Source organism: Rutidosis leptorrhynchoides, chromosome 3, assembly GCF_046630445.1.
Source record: "Rutidosis leptorrhynchoides isolate AG116_Rl617_1_P2 chromosome 3, CSIRO_AGI_Rlap_v1, whole genome shotgun sequence".
In the NCBI taxonomy this organism is placed as follows: Eukaryota; Viridiplantae; Streptophyta; class Magnoliopsida; order Asterales; family Asteraceae; genus Rutidosis; species Rutidosis leptorrhynchoides.
This window is the reverse complement of record NC_092335.1, coordinates 557,136,257-557,147,205: the sequence shown is the minus strand read 5'-3', so window position 1 is coordinate 557,147,205 and position 10,949 is coordinate 557,136,257.

Here is a 10,949-nt window from a genome sequence, read left to right as displayed (position 1 = left end):
TAATAATAATGATAATCATAATCATAATCCTAATGATGATAAAATACTAAAATGATAAGTTTATTACTAATAATAATATTATTAATACCTATCATAATAATAATAGTAATGTCTATAATACTTTCAAATATGATAACAAGTATGATACTAATAATAACAATAACAATAACAATCAAAACAATCACAATAATAATAATAATACTAATAATAATTAATATATAATAACAATAAAAAAATTAGAAAAGAAAACTACCTCACATGAAAAGAGTTTCAAAAAAAAAAAAGAAACTACCGTCCTCTGGACTCGATCTCGTGACCACATGCTCACACGCAAACACTCTCGACCATCCCACCAATTCTGATTCTCTGTACTAATATCGAATTTAAATTTTATATATAAACTGTTTTTCTTCTATTCCTCTTCTTCTCCACAAGTCTCATGGATTCAACAAAACATCAATAACCAAAAAAAAATAAAAAAATCGGGGTTCCCTTTAAAGCTTCAAAACATTACAGAAAAAAAAATAATTTGGGTTCTAAAATAAAAAAAAAAAAACACTAAGGCCTACTGCAGCGTCGGTTCTTGGAACAAAACAAAAAAAATTGATTTCGTAATAGATAACATTATAGATAATGTTTATAACACGAAATAGTTTTCTAAACATGTATAAAAACTACTGGAATCGTCAATTTGATCAGAAACATATACACGAACGCGAATTTGTCTCAAGAACAATTGTTGACTTTTTTTAAACTAAACTTTGACTTCAAAATTCAAGATCGATATAAAGATTTGAGAGTTGAGATTTTGCAGATAGATTCAAAGAAAGATTTCTAACCTTTCTGCATTTTTAGATTTTGAAACTTTATTCGAAATTGAATTAAGAGAAAAAAAAAAATTGGAGCGTGCAGAGAAGAAGAAAACAAAAATATCGCTGTGCTCTTTAATCCCATTGGATTTCCTTTTTATTTGATTTGCAATTATACATAATCATGTTGTAATAATAGAGATCGGTTGATAAAAAATGGAGAAAATGTCAACACAGGTTCACGAGTTGGGAGCAGGAAAGAAACAAAAAAAATAATAATAATAGAGATAAAGGATACAGAGGTCAAGCGTATAATATAGATCCCTACTGTTTTTTTTTAATTAATAATAATAATATATAATAACAATACTATTAATATCTAATAATATTAATAAAATTAATAATAATGATAAATATAATATTAATGATAATAATAATTGTAAAAATGATAATAATAATAATAATAATAATACCATACTAATTATGATAATATTAATATTTTATCGATAATAATAATATTAGTAATAATAATCTAATTTATACATCCAATTTCATCTTTATATGATATAAAGTGATATTATGAATACAAATATTGATATTTGACGATACAAATAACATTACTACAACAACTATATTTGTATTTAAATTTAATTTATTAATATCATCTATTATTATGTAATATTTAATAATTATGTAATATGTATTGTAACATATACTGAATATTATATATTTATGCATTTTAATATAAATATATTATAATATTTATTTACATACTAATTATATTATACTTATGTATGTAATTATGAAAAATATAAATGTTTTATATATGTAAGTATTATATATATTTATTAAAATAGTACATTATTTCATCATAGATATATTATAAATTTCTACATATACATAATATAATAATTATGTATAAAATCATATATATATATATATATAGTTATATTTATGTATATATGTATACTACCATATATATAAAATCATGTTTTAAATGTTGAGTAGATGATTAATTATGTATATTAAACAATTAACTACAAAGTATAACATTGTACATTTAATATTTTAATAACGTTGGTAAAATATGTTTGAATCATTTATATACAATATACTATATATATTCAAAATGAAAATCTTTAGTTATTAAATGTTATCTTTTATAATAACAAAATTACTTAATAGTTCATTAATACTAATATAATTAGTTTTATATATAATTATTTATATTTACATTCTTAGTTACAATTAAAGGTTCGTGAATCGTCGGAAATAGTTAAAGGTCAAATGTTATCATGAAATAGTTCAAACATAATGAGACTCGGTTTAATAGACTTTGCTTATCGAGTCGAATCATATAAGATTATGTTTAAATTTGGTCGGAAATTCCCGGGTCATCACACCATGCTTGTATGATATTGTGTAAAAACTGCATTCAAGAAACTTATTTTGTTGTAACATATTTGTATTGTAAACCATTATGTAATGGTCGTGTATAAACAGGATATTTTAGATTATCATTATTTGATAATCTACGTAAAGCTTTTTAAACCTTTATTGATGAAATAAAGGTTATGGTTTGTTTTAAAATGAATGCAGTCTTTGAAAAACGTCTCATATAGAGGTCAAAACCTCGCAACGAAATCAATTAATATGGAACGTTTTTAATCAATAAGAACGGGACATTTCATATATAACCCTAATTAGGGTTTAAATATAATAATAATAATTATAATCCGTAATTAATGCAGTACGATGTCAAACTGTGGCGTGTCAGACGGGCTCATGCGATCGCATGAGTCCTAAGTTACCCAGCCATGCGATCGCATGGGCTAGGGTTTCGGGCCAGTTACTGGGCTGCTACAGTACTGGACTCGAGTGTTTTTTTTTTCTTTTCTGATTTGTGTTTTATTTTTCTGTTTTATATATTTATATAATATATTTATATAAACTAAATAAAACTTATATTTTTATAAAATAAAGATAAAGAAACTTTTATAGAACTTAAATATTTAACAAACTCTTAAAAATATTTATATTTATATTTTTCTTTTTATATTTTAGAATATTTAAAACGTATTTTTACAAAAGCGTATTTTTTTTTATAAAAGTAAACTTAAAAATAAAAATCTTTTTTTTATATAGCGTTGCGCTTCCGGCTTTTAAGCTAGATTTGTTCCCCGGCAGCGGCGCCAAAAATAACTTGATGTTATGCGAGGTGTATATAAAATAGCTTTATATTTTAGCAGAAAATACTATTAAATAGGATACAATTTTACACAAGATATTTATTTATTTAGAGAATGGATATACTTAAACCTTGCTACAACACTTATAGGCAGTGTACCTAATCGTACAATAGTGTAGTTTTTAGTAAGTCCGGTTCGTTCCACAGGAAAAATCTTTAAACAAAGCTTAACGCTATATTAGTTTACTTTTGTAAAAATACAAATATATATATAAGTAATATTATTATTATAAAGGGGGGTTTTTACCGTTTAATGACCGGTTTGTCGATTTTAAAACTTTAGTCGCAGTTAAAACCAAATGTAAAATAATAAATAAATATAAGACTTAATTTAAAGCGTAAAGTAAATAACGATAATGAAATTACGAATAATAAAAGTGCGATAAAGTAAACTTGCGATAATTAAAAAGTACGATAATTAAAAGTGCAATTAAATACAATAACAATGAAAAAAAATGCGATAATTAGAAGTGCAATTAAATATAAAATAAAGGAAATTAAATATGAAATAAAAGAATTATGCTTATTTAAACTTCCGTAACCATGATGTTTGACGTGTTGATTTTAGTTTTATGCCCATGGGTTAATTGTCCTTTTGTCCTAGATTATTTAATATGTCCGTCTGGTTTTTGTCCATAACAGTCCATCAGTCATAAATATAAAGTGCGAGTGTCCTCGTCAAATTATCCTTATACCCGAAGTTAAATATTCCAACTAATTGGGGACTTAAACTGTAACAAGATTTTAATACTTTGTTTAATAATTACACCAGGATGTCGACTGAGTGTAACCCAAGGTTTTAATATTTTGTTATCAATTATACCAAGTGTCCTTGTACATAATTTCACCCCTGTTTTAATTATTCTAGTGGCTATTAATCCATTCCCGTGTCCGGTTAAATGAACGATTATTCGTACATATAAATACCCCGCCCATCGTGTCCGATCGAGTGTATATGGTTATTTATAGGGAAGCCCAATTGTAAATCTTTATATTAACATTAACAAACTATCATTTAGTTAAGCAAATATAAAGCCCATTAATAGCCCATAGTCTAATTTCCACAAGTGTCGTTCTTTTGTCCAAACCCCAATTATGGTACAAAACCCAATTACCCAATTTTAGTAATTAGCCCAACATCATGATTACTTCGGATTAAATAAGCATAATAATAACTTAGCTACGAGACATTAAATTAAAAAGATTGAACATAACTTACAATGATTAAAAATAGCGTAGCGTTACACGGACAGAATTTCGACTTACACCCTTACAACATTTGCTAACATACCCTTATTATTAGAATTATAATTAAAATTAAAATTAAAATATAAATTATAAATATAAATATTACGTATATAGATAGAGAGATTGATGGATATCTTTTTGCGTTCACCAAACTGCGAATTTATAGGAGATGTGGCCTGACTTTTCATGCCATGCGATCGTATGGACTTTCTTCTTCCTGGCCATGCGATCGCATGGCCAGCTGGGAGAGCTCACATGTTGCTTGTTTCCTTGTGCCGACGTTTTATAAATATAATATAATATATATATTAATTTTAAGAATTAATTATATATTATATTATATTCATATGCATAGTTGACTTGTAATTTTTAGTCCGTTGCGTCGAGCGTTGAGAGTTGACTCTGGTCCCGGTTCCGGATTTTCGAACGTCCTTGCGTATAATTTAATATCTTGTACTTTGCGTTTTGAATCTTGTACTTTTGTAATTTCGAGACGTTTCTTATCAATAATTGGAACCTCTTTGATTGTCTTTTGTACTTTTGAGCTTTTTGGTCGTTTGCGTCTTTAATTCGTCGAATCTGTCTTTTGTCTTCACCTTTTATTATTTAAACGAATATCACTTTTAAATAGAACAATTGCAACTAAAAGCTTGTCTTTCTTGAGGAATAATACTATGAAATATATGTTCGTTTTTAGCATTATCAATTAGATATAAAGGATATGTAATTTTGTTTTCATGTAAATAAGTCATGAATGATTACTCATATTTTTGTAATTTTATGAGATATTTCATGCTAGTTGCCAAATGATGGTTCCCACATGTGTTAGGTGACTCACATGGGCTGCTAAGAGCTGATCATTGGAGTGTATATATCAATAGTACATACATCTAAAAGCTGTGTATTGTACGAGTACGAATACGGGTGCATACGAGTAGAATTGTTGATGAAACTGAACGAGGATATAATTGTAAGCATTTTTGTTAAGTAGAAGTATTTTGATAAGTGTCTTGAAGTCTTTCAAAAGTGTATGAATACATATTAAAACACTACATGTATATACATTTTAACTGAGTCGTTAAGTCATCGTTAGTCGTTACATGTAAATGTTGTTTTGAAACCTTTAGGTTAACGATCTTGTTAAGTGTTGTTAACCCAATGTTTATAATATCAAATGAGATTTTACATTATTATATTATCATGATATTATGATGTATAAATATCTCTTAATATGATATATATACATTAAATGTCGTTACAACGATAATCGTTACATATATGTCTCGTTTCAAAATCATTAAGTTAGTAGTATTGTTTTTACATATGTAGTTCATTGTTAATATACTTAATGATATGTTTAATTATCATAATATCATGTTAACTATATATATATATATATATATATCCATATATATGTCATCATATAGTTTTTACAAGTTTTAACATTCGTGAATCACCGGTCAACTTGGGTGGTCAATTGTCTATATGAAACCTATTTCAATTAATCAAGTCTTAACAAGTTTGATTGCTTAACATGTTGGAAACACTTAATCATGTAAATAACAATTTCATTTAATATATATATAAACATGGAAAAGTTCGGGTCACTACATACGCTGACTCATATTCAGTTGTTTCTGATTAAATATGTGTTGAAGACTTTTGTGGTTGGTATATATAATACTTTTGACCCCATATAAGTAGTGCCTCCAAGTCTTTAATGCAAAAACAACCGCGCCTAATTCCAAATCATGCGTCGTATAATTTTGCTCGTGAATCTTCAATTGTCTAGAAGCATAAGCAATCACCTTCGTCCGTTGCATTAATACACAACCGAGACCTTGCTTTGATGCGTCACAATAAATCACAAAATCATGATTCCCTTCAGGCAATGACAATATAGGTGCCGTAGTTAGCTTTTTCTTCAATAATTGAAACGCCTTTTCTTGTTCATCCTTCCATTCAAATTTCTTCCCTTTATGCGTTAATACAGTCAAGGGTTTTGCTATTTTGGAGAAATCTTGGATGAATCTTCTGTAGTAACCAGCCAATCCTAAAAATTGACGTATATGCTTCGGAGTTTTTGGGGTTTCCCACTTTTCAACGGTTTCGATCTTTGCCGGGTCCACCTGGATACCTTCTTTGTTCACTATGTGACTGAGGAATTGAACTTCTTCCAACCAAAATGCACACTTTGAAAACTTAGCGTACAGTTTTTCTTTCCTCAATACTTCTAGCACTTTTCTCAAATGTTCTTCGTGCTCTTGATCATTCTTTGAGTAAATAAGTATGTCATCGATGAAAACAATGACAAACTTGTCAAGATATGGCCCACACACTCGGTTCATAAGGTCCATGAACACAGCTGGTGCGTTAGTCAATCTAAACGGCATAACCATAAACTCGTAATGACCATAACGCGTCCTAAAAGCAGTTTTTGGAATATCATCCTCCTTTACTCGCATTTGATGATATCCAGAACGTAAATCAATCTTCGAATAAACCGACGAGCCTTGTAGTTGATCAAATAAGTCGTCAATTCTCGGCAGTGGATAACGGTTTTTGATGGTAAGTTTGTTCAACTCTCTGTAGTCAATACACAACCTAAATGTACCATCCTTCTTCTTGACAAACAAAACAGGAGCTCCCCATGGTGATGTGCTTGGTCGAATGAAACCACGTTCTAATAGTTCTTGCAGTTGGCTTTGCAGTTCTTTCATCTCGCTGGGTGCGAGTCTATAAGGAGCACGAGCTATTGGTGCAGCTCCTGGTACAAGATCTATTTGAAATTCAACAGATCGATGTGGAGGTAGTCCCGGTAATTCTTTCGAAAATACATCGGGAAATTCTTTTGCGACGGGAACATCATTGATGCTCTTTTCTTCAGTTTGTATTTTCTCGACGTGTGCTAGAACAGCATAGCAACCTTTTCTTATTAGTTTTTGTGCCTTCAAATTACTAATAAGATGTAGCTTCATGTTGCCCTTTTCTCCATACACCATTAAGGGTTCTCCTTCTTCTCGTACAATGCGAATTGCATTTTTATAACATACGATCTCTGCTTTCACCTTCTTCAGCCAGTCCATGCCAACTATTACATCAAAACTCCCTAACTCTACTGGTATCAAATCAATCTTAAATATTTCGCTACCCAGTTTAATTTCTCGATTCCGGCATATATTATCTGCTGAAATTAATTTACCGTTTGCTAATTCGAGTAAAAATTTACTATCCAATGGCGTCAATGGACAACTTAATTTAGCACAAAAATCTCTACTCATATAGCTTCTATCCGCACCCGAATCAAATAAAACGTAAGCAGATTTATTGTCAATAAGAAACGTACCCGTAACAAGCTCTGGGTCTTCCTGTGCCTCTGCCGCATTAATATTGAAAACTCTTCCGCGGCCTAGTCCATTCGTGTTCTCCTGGTTCGGGCAATTTCTAATAATGTGGCCTGGTTTTCCACATTTATAACAAACTACATTGGCATAACTTGCTCCGACACTACTTGCTCCGCCATTACTCGTTCCGACACCATTTGTTCCTTTCGTTCTGTTAACCCCTGGTCCGTAGACCTCACACTTCGCCGCGCTATAACCATTTCTTTTACACTTTTTGAAAAATTTGGTGCAGAACCCCGAGTGATACTTTTCACACCTTTGGCATAGCTGCTTCTGATTGTTGTTGTTGTTGTTGTTGCGGTTGTTATTGTTGTTGGGATGATTGTTGTAGTTGCTGTTGTTGTTGTTGTTGGGCCGTTTGTTGTAGTTGCGATTGATGTTGCGATTGTTGGGATAATTGTTGCGATTATTGTTGTAATTGCTGTTGTTGTTGTATTGGTGATTCTTATCACCGTTTTCCTCCCACTTTCTTTTGACTTGCTTCACATTGGCCTCTTCAACCGTCTGTTCTTTAATTCTTCCCTCAATCTGGTTCACTAGTTTGTGAGCCATTCTACATGCCTGTTGTATGGAGGCGGGCTCGTGTGAACTTATATCTTCTTGGATTCTTTTCGGTAATCCTTTCACAAACGTGTCGATCTTCTCTTCCTCATCTTCGAACGCTCCCGGACACAATAGGCACAATTCTGTGAATCGTCTTTCGTACGTGGTAATATCAAATCCTTAGGTTCGTAACCCTCTAAGTTCTGTCTTGAGCTTATTGACCTCGGTTCTGGGACGGTACTTCTCGTTCATCAAGTGCTTGAATGCTGACCATGGTAGTGTGTACGCATCATCTTGTCCCACTTGCTCTAGATAGGTATTCCACCATGTTAACGCAGAACCTGTGAAGGTATGCGTAGCGTACTTCACTTTGTCCTCTTCAGTACACTTACTTATGGCAAACACCGATTCGACCTTCTCGGTCCACCGTTTCAATCCGATCGGTCCTTCGGTTTCATCAAATTCCAAAGGTTTGCAGGCAGTGAATTCTTTGTAGGTGCATCCTACACGATTTCCTGTACTGCTAGATCCAGGGTTATTGTTGGTATGTAGCGCAACCTGTACTGCGGCTATGTTTGAAGCTAGAAAAGTACGAAATTCCTCTTCATTCATATTCACGGTGTGTCGAGTAGTCGGTGTCATTTCCTTCAAAATAGTCAAATGGAACAAGTTAATCATACAGAATATTAAGAGTAGTTAATAGTATTTCGTAGCATAATATGAACTCATTTATAAAAGCTTTTTCTTCATATTAGTGTTTTATAAGTTTAAATTCGGGTAGTACCTACCCGTTAAGTTCATACTTAGTAGCTAATATACAATTCAACTACTACAATTCTATATGAAAAACTGATTATAATAATATTTCGCGTTCAAACTTTTATACAATATTTTACAAACTTACAATACCGCTTATTTTACATAAAGCATGAAATATAGCACACAATAACTTTGATACAAGATAGTTGTGAAGATAATTCTAGCTAGTACACAAGTCGTTCAGCAAAGGCAATAAAGACACGTAATTCATACGTCCAGAAACAAGTCATGCATTCTGGTTTTACTAGGACTACTTCCCATCCTTGGTCTTGTGGAACATAACCGTTATGGCCGTTGATAAGGCAGCTTGTTGTAACGTCGTCAAAGGGACGAGGGTTACGTAATGACCAACAGTCTCGTAATAACCTAAAAACCTCATTTCTTACCCCAACTACCGACTCCGTCACTTGTGGGAACGTTTTGTTTAATAGTTGTAGCCCGATGTTCTTTTTCTCACTTTGGTGAGAAGCGAACATTACTAACCCGTAAGCATAGCATGCTTCTTTATGTTGCATGTTAGCCGCTTTTTCTAAATCATGAAGTCCTATATTCGGATACATTGAGTCAAAATAATTTCTTAACCCGTTGCGTAAAATAGCATTTGGGTTCCCCACAATATATGCGTCAAAGTAAACACATCGTAACTTATGGGTTTCCCAATGTGATATCCCCCATCTTTCAAACGAAAGTCTCTTATAAACCAAGACATTCTTGGAACGTTCTTCGAATGTCTTACAAACTGATTTCGCCGTAAATAGTTGTGCCGAAGAATTCTGACCGACTCTAGACAAGATTTCATCAATCATGTCTCCGGGTAGGTCTCTTAAAATATTGGGTTGTCTATCCATTTTGTGTTTTTATATTGTAAAATAGACAAGAGTTAGATTCATAAAAAAAAAATACTTATTAATACAAGCAATTTTTACATATATCATAAAGCATAAGCACACTATATTACATATATTACACCACACGAATACAACTATCTTATTCCGACTCGCTCGTTTCTTCTTCTTCGGTTTTGGTTCGTTTTGCCAAGTTTCTAGGGATATATGATGTTCCCCTAATACGAGCTGTCGTTTTCCACAACGGTTTAGAAAAACCTGGTGGTTTAGAGGTTCCCGGGTCATTGTTACAACTTAAGGGCTTCGGGGGTTGACGATACATATAAAGTTCATCGGGGTTGGAATTAGATTTCTCTATTTTTATGCCCTTTCCCTTATTATTTTCTTTTGCCTTTTTAAATTCAGTTGGGGTAATTTCTATAACATCATCGGAATTCTCGTCGGAATCCGATTCATCGGAGAATTGGTAATCCTCCCAATATTTTGCTTCCTTGGCGGAAACACCATTGACCATAATTAACCTTGGTCGGTTGGTTGAGGATTTTCTTTTACTTAACCGTTTTATTATTTCCCCCACCGGTTCTATTTCCTCCTCCGGTTCCTCCTCTTCCGGTTCTGATTCTTCTCCCGGTTCTGATTCTTCTTCCGGTTCTTCTTCGGGAACTTGTGAATCAGTCCAATGTATATTCGACTCTTCGTTATTATTAGGTGAGTCAATGGGATTTGTGCTAGAGGTAGACATCTATCACACAATATCAAACATGTTAAGAGATTAATATATCACATAATATATACATGTTAATAATATATAGTTTCCAATAAAAATGTTAAGCAATCATTTTTAAAGAAAACACGGTCGAAGTCCAGACTCACTAATGCATCCTAACAAACTCTATAAGACACACTAATGCAAATTTTCTGGTTCTCTAAGACCAACGCTCTGATACCAACTGAAATGTCCCGTTCATATTGATTATAAACGTTCCATATTAATTGATTTCGTTGCGAGGTGTTGACCTCTATATGAGACGTT